This window comes from Hippopotamus amphibius, chromosome 1 (genome assembly GCF_030028045.1).
Source record: "Hippopotamus amphibius kiboko isolate mHipAmp2 chromosome 1, mHipAmp2.hap2, whole genome shotgun sequence".
In the NCBI taxonomy this organism is placed as follows: Eukaryota; Metazoa; Chordata; class Mammalia; order Artiodactyla; family Hippopotamidae; genus Hippopotamus; species Hippopotamus amphibius.
The window spans coordinates 58,124,437-58,137,666 of NC_080186.1; positions in this window are offsets into that span (position 1 = coordinate 58,124,437).

The following is a 13,230-nucleotide window of genomic DNA, read 5'->3' on the forward strand; positions in this document are numbered from 1 at the left end:
TAGCGAAAGGTTATGGCTACAGCCATTTATTACTTTCTATAATGTTTAATTCATCCAACTGAACACTAAGATTTTTATAGTTCTCCAAATAGTTTACTGATCCAAGTACTTCTTTGGCCATTGAAGTCCTTTTGTGATCTCTTAAGAGAGAAACGTTATGACATTTGTAGATACAGCTATTCGTTAGGTTTAACACAACTATTTGTTCTTTAATTAAATATTGACTTGAACCTCCAGGTTCTACTTTAGGTGAAAGAGTGATCTTTTACCTGTAAATGGTGGTGCTGATTCACTGCTTTTACTCAACTAACATTTACTGAGTGCCTCCCATGTGCAAAGCAATGTTTAGGCACTGTGCGTATGCATGATGGTGTGCAGGGAGATGGATATAAAGATGAAGCCTTCACGTTTTATTTATTTTTATTATTATTACAAAGATAAGAATTAGAAAGCTATTGAAAAAGCCTGCTGAGCACTTTCTAAATAGGCAAGCATGTAGCAGCTGTGGGAGGAGGAGACAGAATGGAGGCATTTTTCAAAATGGGCATTTGGTATTGCAGATTGATGTGCGAAAAATAAACACAAGGATAAACTATTGAGTCAACAAATTATTATTATAGCTATTTTTATGGGATGATCTTGTTCTGCATTTGGATTAAACCGCAAATTTCAGTCACTCATTAGCATTCCTTCTTTGAAATGACTTTAATATGGTTGTGTATTAATTCGATCGCTACGAGTTTCCTGAAATAGACGATTGACTTGACCTGTGGCCAGTGCTAGAGAGATCACATCCTGTGTCACATCAGCAAATTAGCACTGAGTTTAACCCTTATGTAGTAAAGCCCAGCACCGGCAAAACAACATCATTGCTATTTTTCTAACTTCCAGCACTTCATTAACTATGGTGCCACATAGGGGTTATATAACTGTGAGCATAACTTTGTAAAGTTTATAAACATAACAGAGAACGTTCTCACGGGTGTCCTAGGCCAGGCCGCATGCTTCACTCCTTGAGGTCACCCAAAGTTCCTTCTCCAGACACGGCTCACCCTTCAGCTGCAAGGGGAGGTGGCCTGCCCACATTGGCTATCCCAGCGCTAACCCCTCCAGGGATCGGGCTCAGCAGCCCTGTACTCCTGCCAGCTTGTCACCAGAGGAAGATTGATTGCCTCTTAATAAAGTTTCTCATGAGTTTGACCAATCGGGTTTTTTTTCCCAGTCCCCGGGTTCTTAGCACTTGACCCCCACAATGTGGCATTCCTTGGGGCTCTGGCCTGACAAGACAATGGAGTCCCTGAGAGAACTGGATTTTCAGTCCCTGCAGCAGTAAGAATCTAGGACTGCAAGGTCTAGAACACCCACTGAACATACGCAATGCAGACATTGCAGTCTTGTTCCCGGCCTCAGGCGGGACTTAGAAAATTCCCCCAGAGCCCTTCAGGCCTCACCATTGGGCAGGGCTAAGGATGCTCCTTAATTGTGACTCTCCTAGGTCTTAACCTCCCTCACCAAGCAAATATATACATACAGAGTTTTAAGGCCATTAGAAGTAGAGGTCACCAGGGAATTCTCAGGGATCATCCATCCCAGAGCCTTGATGTTAAAAGTTCATATCCTAGATGGCAGTCTTGATCCCAACAATTGTTTCTCATCGTTATCACATGGTCCTAAAATATCAAATATTAAAGTGTAGTGGATGAGTGTGTGTGTGTCTGTCTGTGTGTGTATGCCCGGATGGGAAGAAAGCCCTAGCCCTTTATAAGTATAGGGCTATTGGACAGGACCACGACCCGCCTTACGGGATAATTGTGTCACATTAGGCTTTACTCTTTGGTGTTATATTTCAAAGTCATTATATGAACCATAGTAAGTTCAAATGCCCACAACATACTGGGTTCCATCCTTACTGCATCCTTTCAATTCTTGGATCATTAGGAGTATTTTTTTTCCCTCAATTTCTGTACTATGTTATAGAATATATAAAATTATGTTCCCCTTTCAAATATTTTTATTTCCCCTCTTAGTGTGACTTTATAGGCCATTTTTAAACACACACACACACACACACACACAAATAAATACATGTACACAGATTATTCTCTCTACCTCCCTTTGTCCAAATCTAACTGGGCTGTGGATAGCTGTGTTTGATTGAAGGGAGATGGCTTATTCTACTGCTAGCCTTCACCCAGGCTTCAAAATGGGGAGCTTTCTGAATTAAGAATGCACCCCATCTGAGATTCTGTGGGAGAATTTTTTCCAAAAGAATGTGGGGTCCTAGGAGTCAAGGCTTTTGGTAGTAGTCAGACTGGAGTTTAAATCCTAGACCTGGCATTTAATTACTAGGTGGCCCTGGGCAAGTTAGCTACTTAATCCTTCGTGCTTCAATTTCCTCATCAATAAAATGCAGGTCATAAGAATTACTTGACTTAAGGATTTAGCAAGTTAAGATATGTCTAATATACCTAGTAGTGGCTGGCATGCAATAAATGCTTAATAAGTAGCAGTGAGGGTTTGGAGGGCCATTCCTGAGTTAAAAAAGCTCCCCAGACTTTATTTCCTATACAATGATATTTAGTTCAGTGCCTAATTTATTTATTTATTTTTACAACAAAAATACCTTTTCTAATTTACCACTATTTACCCTCTTTCCTATACCCATCTCTGCAGTCCAGACACTATTAGTTTACATGTGATCCAACCACAGGCATCTCCTCTGCCGCCCCCTCCCTCCACCCACTGCTACTGCCCCAAATTAGAACCACATTAAAGAAACTCTCTATTGGTTTTATCTTCACACCTACCCAGACCCACATGCAAGCTGAAGTTATTTTCTCTCAATGTGGTAAAGACAGACACATGAACTCTAAAGAGAAAACTGGGACATATTTTTTAAAATGAAAGGTTATTTCTTTGTCATGGAAATTAAGGAAAAGCCGATCAACTCCAGATTCCTCTTTAGTAACTTTCTAAGTGATAGTTGCTCCTTCTGATGGTCAACTTTGTAGCTTTTACCCAAGCAGCATTGTGCTATTAGTTATAGCAAAATAAAAACTCCAATTAAAATGCAAACTTTGGAAAGTGTAAATAGGCAGAAAAGCCACTTAAAAGCCAAAAACATCAAGAATGCTTTTAAGAGTAGGGTGCAAAGTTGTGTTCTTAGCAGCTTTCTTCCCATAAGTCTTTTGATAACTGGAACTTGAACCAAACCATGATGCTCAACACTGAAGCGAACAGTTTTAGGGTTTTTTGTTTGTTTGTTTGTTTGTTTTATATCTATGCCACCATCTAAAATACCACAAGCAGTCACATAGAGAAGCAGTTAGAGTCGTAGTTATAACACCGAGGTTAGGTATATTCACTTATTCTTTCACTCAGCAAGGCCTTTGAGCACCTAATCTTTGCAAAACTTTGAGAGAGGCCCTGATGTATGTTGGTAAAGAAAAGGGTCACAGCTGTTGCCTTCATGGAGCTTAGAATTGCAGAATCTGAGAATAAACCATCAGCAAACAAGCAAACACACAGTGACATACACATGCACATACATACAGTGATAAAGGCCACCAAGGAGACAAGTTGGTGTGAGGACAAATATCTGGGCAACATACTTAGATCAGGTGTTCCAAGGAGGCCTCTCTGAGAAGGGGCTGGATCAGCTAGGACTGTAAATTAAGGGGTCAGCCTTGAGGAAAGTTGGAGAACAGAGCTCTGGGGGGGGGGGAAAACACCAAGAGCAAAGGCCTTGAGGTGGAACAGACTTGGTGTGTAAACAGAGAGAAAGGAAGGGGATGCAGTAGTCTGACAAATTTGCCTCCAGATCTTGGCTTGACTCTGTTATCTGAACAATTTATTTTGGGGTAGTGAATATTATAGGGTGTGAAGCACAGTGTCAGGCTTACAGGGTTCACTTGGCTTCGCCACTTACCAGATGTGTGTCCTTTAAGTACTTAATCTCTCTGGTCATTAATTTCCTCCTCTGTAAATGGGGGTAATCATACCTACTTTACTGGATTGTTGTGAAGATTAGATAGAGTTAAATGTAAATTTCTAGAGTAGGACATCATAGAGAAAGCATGTAATAAAGGTAAACGATTCCTTTTCTTATTATAATCACATTTACTATTATTATTATTAATTATTAAATCTTTCTGACCCTCAGAGGGTTACAATGAAGTTACAGGTTTCCCCAGTATTCGAAAGCAGAATGTTCCTATGAAACCTTGCTTAAGCTGAAACGACGTAAACTGAAGAAGCAATCACCTTAAAACACATCTTGCTAATGATACACAAAATAAATGGAAATAAAGCACACATGCTCACAGACATAGTTCAGAGCTGTGGGGCTTGATGCTGAGATGCTGAGTGTTGTTCCTGGAGAAGGAGCTCTCAGCGGTGCAACTCTCGCTGCTCTGGGTGTGCGCTGACTGTATCATGGCTCACTGCAAAACCAATGTTATTTTTGCCTTTGCTTTTTTTCATAAAAGCAAAAATCCTGTTCAGATTTCTTTTGGTTAGCAAAAATAGGTACCAATCTAGGTCTTCCATAGAAGCCATGTGGCCTAAAGTGAACTTTCAAAAGCAGGGGATACCTCTAATACAAAAAATAAACCCCACCTCATGTATTCTTTTGAAGATTGTATGAGAAGATACACGTAAAATTCTTAGCACATGCTGCCTGGCACGTATCACTCAATACTCTGGTAGCTATTACTACTGTTGTTTTTTAATTAATAGTAGCATTGGCTATAAGTTAAAACTAGTATCAAATCTACATGTTTTCTAAATTGACTGAACCCAAAATATTCTTACAGTATCAAAATGTTTTTAGAAATGAGCTTTAGCCAACATTTCGTTTGGTTCGAGTCCATATTCTATACATAAAAAAGCACGTTTGTTACACTCAAGTTTTCATATCTGTCTCAAGGCCATCCTAACTTGTCTCCTATAAATGTTGCCTTTACCACTCAGGAAGCTCGATGCATAGCTAAATGTGCCTGTTGGTGTTTGTCATGTTGCCTTACTAATAACCTTTCCTTCTGGCCTCAGAAGGGAACAGAAAGAACACAGAGTTACGTATGGCCCATCTCCAAACTTCTCACAATCTCCATCTCACTAATGTGTACCACAAATAAGGGAGTAAAAGAGTCATTGGTTGATGCAGGGTAAGCAGATGGAGTTTTTACCACCATGAGCCACCAGTCTGGCCATTTGTGTAGGATATTCAGTGAGGTGTAGAAGGTCTTGGAAATAATTTCAAACAAATGGAGGAAGGGAAGGAAAAAAAAAAAAGGACTCAAGGGTGAAGGAAGTAGGGACAGGCATATTGTACTCAGTCAGAGCCAGGCTTAAAGAGAGCTATGGAAATTATAAAAGCACAAGACCTCTTGTGTAAGAATTAAATGGAAATCAGTCCACAGACCAAATGACAATCATATAGTGTGTAGTACTCTTACCACTTGAGTCTTTGTACTATTTCTGTTTGATTTGATTTCTACAAGAATCTGTTTGTGAGCAACCTTAAGCTTTGGTCTTTGCAATACAAAAACAAATATAAACACATATAGATGAACATATACCCATGTGTATGTATGGATGCTATTTAAGTCAATTTAATTGAAATTCACCTTTTCAATTCAACCTTTTGCCATGTAATAGACATAGTTGACATATGAACAAACAGGATTTTCCCTTTTCCCAAATCTTTTGCTCTCACATCAACTCTGCATATATTTGATAAAAGGAGGTATTAAGGCCCCTCCTGGAACAATATGGGGAGGTGGTCAGGGTGTAGATTTATCAGCAGTATATTCCCTCTGACTAAAATGCTTGCATACATTTCAGGATTTATGACTTCTCAAGATTAACATTATTTGAAAATGTATTTCTAGGATGCTTTAATCAAACTGCAAAAGTTTCTGACTCTAAGAAACACTTATCAGTTATTTTTTCCTGTTAAATAAAGCAAGGGGACCTAGATGTAAGATTGGACACTCTAAAATGCTTAAAGGAAAACATAGGAAGAACACTCTTTGACATAAATCACAACAAGATCTTTTTTGACCCACCTCCTAGAGTAATGGAAATAAAAATGAAAATAAATAAATGGGACCTAATGAAACTTAAAAGCTTTTGCACAGCAAAGGAAACTATAAATAAGACAAAAAGACAACCATCAGAATGGGAGAAAATCTTTGCAAACAAATCAACAGACAAAGGATTAGTCTTCACAATATATAAACAGCTCATGCAGCTCAATATCAAACAAAACAAAACAAAACAAAACCAATAACCCAATCAAAAAATGGGCAGAAGACCTAAACAGACATTTCTCCAAAGAAAAATACAGATGGCGAACAAACACATGAAAAGATGCTCAACATCACTGATCATTCGAGAAATGCAAATCAAAACTACAATGAGGTATCCCCTCACATCGGTTAGAATGGGCATCAACAGAAAATTTACAAACAATTAATTATGGAGAGGATGCGGAGAAAAGGGGACCCTCTTGCACTGTTGGTGGGAATGTAAATGGATACATTCACTATGGAGTTCAGTATGGAGGTTCCTTAAAAAACTAAAAATAAAATTACCATATGACCCAGCAATCCCACTGCTGAGCCTATACCCAGAGAAAACCATATTTCAAAAAGACACGTGCACCCCAATGTTCATTGCAACACTATTTACAATAGCCAGCTCATGGAAGCAATCTAAATGTCCATCAACGATGAATGGATAAAGAAGACGTGGTACTTATACACAATGGAATATTAGCTATAAAAAGGAACGAAATGGTGCCATTTGCAGAGATGTAGATGGACCTAGAGACTGTCATACAGAGTGAAGTGACTCAGAAAAAGAAAAACAAATATAGTATATTAATGCATATATGTGGAATCTAGAAAAATGGTACAGATCAACCAGTTTGCAAGGCAGAAATAGAGACACAGATGTAGAGAATAAATGTATGGACACCAAGGGGGGAAAGCAGAGGCAGGGGAGTGGGATGAATTGGGAGATTGGGGTTGACATATATACACTAATATGTATAAAATAGATAACTAATAAAAAATTTTATTTTCAAAAAAAATAAAAAATAGACCACACCAGCTTCCTACAAAATGTCCTGCTTTTTAATTTCAATACACACACATATCTTAAACATATTTTTAATTAAATAAAATCATCTGTACAACGACAACAACAAAAGTAAAGCAAGGAGACACTTACAATTCCTTTCCTGAGAACTCATACATTCACTTTCTCATCAATGTAATGAAAGGAGCTCTGGAACTAAAGTCAGAAAACCCAGACTTCAGCTGACTACACCTACTAACTAGGATACCTTGAACCAGCTGCTTAAATGCTCAAAATGTTTGTCTTCCTCTATACAAAGTGAGAGAGCTGAATGATATGATCTCCAAGTTTACTTTTAAGCCTTCAACTGTAATCAATTCTTTGAGTTCTCTCAGTAATTATGCCCCAAGTTTTGATGAAATACATGTTTCTAGGTACTGAATAGAGGCCAACTCTTGTCAATTGAGGGATTCTGTGAATGCCCTTCTTTCTGTAAGAAGCATCACCATCTCATCAAGCATGAGTCAAACCCAAACCTCAACTTTCCAATAACTGCTGACTGCTCTCAATGTGTGTGTGTGTGTGCGCGCGTACACGCGTGTGCATGGCACACCTGTGTATGACACAATCCCAATTGGGCATGTGACTGTTTCAGGGTACAGGTCCCTTAAAATGGGTCTAGGGCGAGAGTAATGAAAGCTCCACCTCCACTTTTCAGTATGCTTGTACTTAGAAAAATGTTTTTAGTTTACAACTCGTCAAAGAAATATAATACTGCTTAGAGGTTTTGTTTTTTTTTTTTCTTTTTCTTCTAACTACCCCATTGGACCTACAGTTCTCTCTGTCATTTGAAGTGCAAAGCATGTAGAGAATGAGAGCAAAATCACCTCTTATACTAAAGCACTGAGCTTATACAAGGATGATTTTCACATTTTCCCCTTTAAGAATAACACCTAGATACCGAAACTGTTTACCTTCCATTTTTTAACCCTCTTGCTGCTGGGGGGAGGGAGAATCAGGATTTAATAAGTGTGCCATCAAGTTCATTTAGTAAGAAATGTAGAGAAGCGGCAACAGCTGAACAGTGTTCTTTATCAACGTGCAGGGGAAGGAGAGGCTGTCTGCCGAGCATTCTTTTCATACTTTGTAGCTCTAAAAGTAGCCAGTTAATTAGATTCCATGGTTACTGCTATTGTAATATCTGCTTATTTGAAGTGCAAAGATAATCATCAATTGTACACTCTTGACTACACTATTAATGGCTCTAATACCCACATTGTGTTTACATTTTGCATGGTAACGAACACTTAGCTATTGTGGTTTTTTAACATGTAGTAATTCAGTGAATACTGTCCCTACGTAATGCCCTTGCCATTTCATTCTGCAGTATTAAGTGTTGTTTTTCCAGCGAGGTCTGGAAATGTGGGGCATTATGTATGAGTTATGCTAATTTGTTAGGGCAATGAATACATTAATTTCATTAGTAAATGGCCTCAAAGCAATAATTACCAGTGTAGGTGTGTCAGAAGCGATCATGTTCAGTTTTGCCAGTTAATTATTAAGATTTTGTTCTGAGGGGCCCAGATTTGACATCCAGCTTCAATTTAGCCATAAATAAAATCCGGAAATATGTAGGGCTGAAGAAATGAAGCCAAGAATGTGTTTTGTACTTATAGTCTTCCACTTTTTGTCCAATTGTGACTGCCAATTAGATGCCAAAATAATTAGTGTCAGAGATATAAAGTTTTAGTATACCCTCCCAAAAGCACATTTTATTAAAAACAGCAATTGTATTTTCTTGATACCCTTCTCTGCCTTTCATAGCTGGATTTTAAATTATCCACACAACAGTATGTAACTTGTTAAGAAGAATTCCATTTAGAGTTGTTGTCTGCAGTTCCTCTTTAAAATCACTTTATTTTTTTAAATAAATGGAATTTTCCTCTAATGGATTAATTGGCTCCCTGAGCCTGCTATATTATTATATTACTTGAACCACTTTCAGCTTAGCAGTAATAGTAGAACCTATATTCTAGTATTAATTTCCACAAAAATTTGACATTCTTTTTATAATCATACACCTGTTGGAACCATTTAATGCATCTCCATTTGCTAAAATGGTGTGTGAAGGTCATTTAAAACTGAGCAATAACTGGGGCTGTTTATGGAATCTTGGAATACTAAACCATTCTCAGTGTCCTGGTGTTCTGCTCTAATGGGAAAATAATACTCTCCAAAATTTTTGGAGGAAGGGAATACTGTGGAGTTTGAGAAGCAGATGACACATATGTGTAAAGAAAGGACATGTGAGCCCTAACAGGGAAAGGAACAAAGCAAACACAGGATTAGAGGATGGAAGAGGAAGTCATTACAGAAGAAAATGCAGGAAAGGAGCTGGAAGAAACTTACTGCTATCAGAGTTTAATAAGTCAAAAAATCTTGAGTTGTTTCTGCAAGGGACTGTTGTCAAATCAAAGACAAACAATAATCCTAAACAGAATTGTGGTGATGATGAGGATGCAGCTGGCTGGCTAAGAAGTTGATTCTCTTCTAGATTCTTCCAGTCTCTTAGGGAAATAGGGGATGCTTTGTTCTCCTGTCCAATTTTCCATGCAGTTACTCTGCCATTGCAGCCTCTAGCTTCCACCTGCCTTTAACTTTGACTGTATAGAAAAGTTTTTATTTTTTAGTGTTTCTAGACTTCAACCAGATTCTTGAAATCTGACATGTGAGATATGAGATGCCATGTGCAACAAACCATCAGGATTTAGAAAAAACAGATTTTTTAAAAATCCAAAACAAAGTTTAATTTACCTGCATGGACAACCAAAATTGAATGCTGTTGTTTTTCACAGATCACAGCAGTTTGGACAAAGATCATACAGTCTGTCAATTTAGTAACGATGACCCTTAGTGTTAATGTTTGAAAAAGATCTTTTCCTTCCCCCTTAAATTAATATAGGAGTCCAAACTTTAGAATTGATTTTAAGTTAGACTAGCAGGGTCTAGAAACTAAAGATATTTGATTAATGTGAATTTATCTTGACTAGGATCATTGGTAGTGATTTTGACTTGTTTAGCTATTGCTACATTTGAATCACGTTTACAGACATGAATGGCTGTTCTGTGAAATGTGCACAGACAAATGAACAAATACATGTCTGCGAGCTTGTCACATGGCAAGAACTCAACTAATGTTGAGTTATCATTATTATTACTCTTAGAAGTGGTATCATTTTTAGTAAGTGGCAATACCAGAGCACCATAAAAACTGAGGCCCAGATGTGAAGGCATGCTATGCCTGTCCAGCTGCTGATGACAGTTCAAATACTACAGCCATTGCTGATGTTGACGCAGTTGCAGATTCGCAGGTGTCAGGGTCTTTTCAACTTCAGGGCCTGCTACAGAGATCTGAAGTATTCACCCAGCTCCCTAAATATCCTTCAGGTGTTTGCCAATATTCTTTTTCTTTCATTTTCTCTTTTTTTCCTTTTCCTCTCGTCTTCCACTGCTCTCTCTGCTCCCTCAGTTACAGTCACATTTGTCACATCAATCATAGCCCTGCAGTGTTCCTATTTGTCCCCACATCCTCAATGGCACATGTGAGCACTTAGTCCTGACCTGCACTGAAAACCCTACCCAGTGAAGATGGAGCCAACTGATTTTAAGAAGAAATACCCAAAAGGGATTAAACTCTAAATATTATTCCCTGAAAACTCTTTTTTCTAGCCTGTCACAAAGTACTTACAACTGTTACTACAAATTTTGAGTGCTACTATGTACCATCAATTGTGCTAAGTCTTTACATAATTTTATTATTTAATAATCACTAACTTCTAGGTATAAATATTACTGCTCCTTTAGGAATGATAAAACTGAGATTTGGAGAGAGTTTGAGTTACTTACTCACATATAGCTGGTAAGTACTGAAATATTTATTTAAGCCCAAATATGATTTCCAAGCCCAATCTCTTAACTACTACCTTTTGCTTCTTTTCCACTACATTTATAGATTCTTCCTATTTGAGTCAAGTGCATCATTCAACATCATTCAAATGTAAGCCCTGGAGCACTGGATAGAAGGAAAAATAAGGGGAGTTCTACCACCACATGTAAACTATGTTTTCACCTTACTTCTCAGAATATTGACCCTGGTCCTCCTTTTTTTTTTTCTATTTTTTGAGTGGAAGCATATCATTAATATGAAAAACACCACAAACCTCCAAGCTAATGACACAAAGATGGCGGGCTGAGAGACATGCTTATCCCTTACACTTGTTTTTTCCTCTAAGGTTTATCTTCTAATCCAAGCAGGCTCTGTTTTTAAGCATCAAGGAAGTAGGACGATGCTGGCAGGTGGATCCCAGAATATTCCAAAGTATCCATTCGGTCAATATTGTTACACTTAAGACCATAGCAAATGTCTTCCAGCAGCCATTTCCCCTCAGGGAGTTCAGTGGTTGCCCACATGTGGGCTCCAGGCTCTTGGGAAACAGCAGAGTTAGTGGCAGAGGTAAGTGAAGCTAAAACCAAGGATTATCTCAAATAGTATTATATTTCACAGAGATGCATTTATTAAGTTTGGATGTATTTTCAAAGGTCTAGAGAGGCAGATGTGCCTAATAACACATATTTTAAAACACATACAGGGAGGGTCATGAGGCTTTATAACAAATTAAATGGTTTCCCCAAAAGATAAAATGGAAAACCATTGAATTCCAAATTCTAGACTCAAGAATTTTTAAACTTAAGCAGGACAGAAATACAGGTACCAAAGGATGTCCTATCTCTCTCTTTAATGAAAGAATGTGTCCATTGATTCCTCAAAGCCCTGAAACAAATGGTGGACTTTTACAGCTTTATGTAGAAAGAACCTGCTCTGCTCTGTAGGAAAGTGAAAGAAATAAAAAAAAAAAGAAAGAGAGAGTAGGTAGCTTCTACCATCCTTTCATCCTGCAATTTCTGCTGATGTCACTGCCCTTTTCTTTAAGCTGCCTTGAATTTAGTAAAAGAATACCCCCAGAGTTAAACCAAATTACATGAAAAGGAAACCGCAGCACACATCGTTTTCTTCATGTTTTACCTACCTGTGTACTATTAGCAGCAACTTGTTGTCTACTGTGCTTTGTACAGTACTCTTCAAGGAACAGCGCTGCATCCAGGAACTAAGTGTCCAGTGAGAACCTCTGGCCTCTTAGGCCCTGGAAACACAGCTTGGTTTCATAAGAGATACCCCTAACACCCAGCCCAGACAAACCATATCATCTCAGATTCACCTACCTCCCAATATCCCTGGCACCTCTTGGGTCACCATTTTGTTCCATCATATTTGAAAACTGTCCCAACTCCTGAAGCATTAGGCACGGCTCGGCAGCCGGGACCTGCCTTAGCACATACTATCTCCTGGATTCCAGGAGGAAAGCTGTCTGTCCTGCCAGGATTGCCACACTCTCTTTGCAGAGATCTCCAAGTCATGAAAGTCGGCCCACAGATCTCTGCCAGGTGGGGAATCTGCTCACTGGGACAACAGCACAGTTGTCTTTCTGGCCTATGACATCCCAAAGGTAAGCAATATTTGCTAGTGAAGCTAGAAAGTGAATCTAGAACTTGTTAAACAGTTTGTCTCTCTGCTTATTCACTTGGATTTAGGTGAAATCTGAACTTCTGAATTTTAAATTAATATTTATGGCACAATTTAATACACATTTAGTAATGTAAAGAATCTGATTGAAAGATGTGGTTTGCACATAAGCCCCACCAGAAACTCATTTACTAACAGAATCCAACCCTAAGTAAAATAAACAGCTTTGCTTTCTACTGACATTTTATAACCACCTTAAGGGAAAGGTGGAGAGGGGAATTGGGTTTCCATGTGGATTTAATTCAAGAACTTCCCGAGAAAGTGCTTGAAGGCAATACAGTAGTGAGCCAACTTTCTTCTGTGGAGTCACAAAAAAATAGATTGTACCAAATAGAGGGGATCAACCACAGCTGCAAAGAGGAAATTTAGAATTATCATCATACCAGTATCAGAAGGTCCTTTATGTTTATAGCTTCATAAAAGTTCACAGTTAGAGTATTTGCTGCCAACTAATAAAAAAGTAATGAAAAATTTTGCAGATTTTTTTGTGTAGACAGCAGTTACCT